The sequence below is a fragment of the Elephantulus edwardii genome, unplaced genomic scaffold (genome assembly GCF_000299155.1).
Source record: "Elephantulus edwardii isolate Elephantulus edwardi_28Jun2011 unplaced genomic scaffold, EleEdw1.0 scaffold00320, whole genome shotgun sequence".
In the NCBI taxonomy this organism is placed as follows: Eukaryota; Metazoa; Chordata; class Mammalia; order Macroscelidea; family Macroscelididae; genus Elephantulus; species Elephantulus edwardii.
In genome coordinates, this window is record NW_006400070.1 from 152,600 (window position 1) to 154,113 (window position 1,514).

Below are 1,514 nucleotides of genomic sequence, written 5' to 3' on the forward strand. Positions count from 1 at the left end.
GGGAATATACCCTAAAGAGACCATAACTGACATCCAAGCAGATACATGTACACTCATGTTTATCGCGGCTCTGTTCACAATAGCAAGGAATTGGAAACAACCCAGGTGCCCATCAACAAACGAATGGATAGAGAAGCTGTGGTATATTCACACAATGGAATACTATGCCTGCATTGAAAAACAAGGAACTCATGCAATATTATTCAAAATGGGTGAGCCTGGAGGACTTTATGCTGAGTGAAATATCTCAGTCACCAAAGGACAAGTATTGCATGGTGCCACTGTTGTAAAAGAGGACTGACCTTGGAGTTGGGGAGAGACTGAGTAAGATGGGTTCAATAATGTATACTGCACTGAAAAAAAAGAAGAAAAGAAAAAAAATTATAATGAAAATCAAAGATACAATATATAAAAACCTCCGGGATGCAGCTAAGAAGGCAGTTCATAGCAATAGGGAAACACATAAAAAAGAAAGAAAAAAATAATGCTCTAACTCAACACTTCCATCAAATAGGAAAAGAACAACAATCTAACCTGACAGTCTCTAGAAAAAGGAAATTATAAGGACAAGAGCTGCAATCAATGAAAGAAAAAAATTAAAAAAAAAACAAACAGAAACAATTCAACAGGAGCTGGTTCTTTTAAAAGGTTAATAAATCACAAACCATTGGTAAACTTAACAAAAGAAAAAAATGAGGAGACACAAGTAACTCAATTAGAGGTAACAACACAACAGAACCAGATGAAATAAAATCTATAATACCCGATTGTTATGAAAAGCTCTAATCTGATAAATTTTAAAATCTGAAGAAAATGGACAAATTCCTTGAAACTCATATCCTACCCGGATGGAAATGGTCAGATGTAGAACACTTGAACATATCCAAGAAAGAAGAAATTGAGCAAGTCATAAAAGGACTTCCTACAAAGAAAGTCCTGGACCAGATGGATTCATGGTTGAATTCTACCAAATATTCAGAAAAGATAAATCACCAATTCTACTTAAATTATTTCAAAAATAGGAAAACAAAGAACAATCCCAGAATCATTCTACAAAGCAAGCATCACCTTTAAACCAAACTTAAGCAAAGATTTTGCCAAGAAAAAGACAACTTTACATCTGTATCTCTCATGAACATAAATGTAAAAGTCCTTAACAAAATCCTGGCCAATGGAATCCAACAGCACATAAAAAAATAATTCATCATGACAGGTAGCAAGGATGGTTCAAAATAAGAAAAACATTCAGTGTAATTTACCACATTAAGAGTTGTTGTTGTTGCTGTTATGTGCTGTCGAGTTGCTTGCGACTCATAGCGACCACAGCCCTAAACCCTGCTCTATCTTGTGCCAATCGCATTGCCTCTGACACACCCATCCTGATTATCCCAGTCACTTAATCAAGCCACCTCATAGAGGGTCTTCCCCTTCTGCGCTGTCCCTCCACCCTCCCAAGCATGATGTACCTCTCCAAAGACCTCTCCCTCCTTACAACATGTCCAAAGTATGTCAGA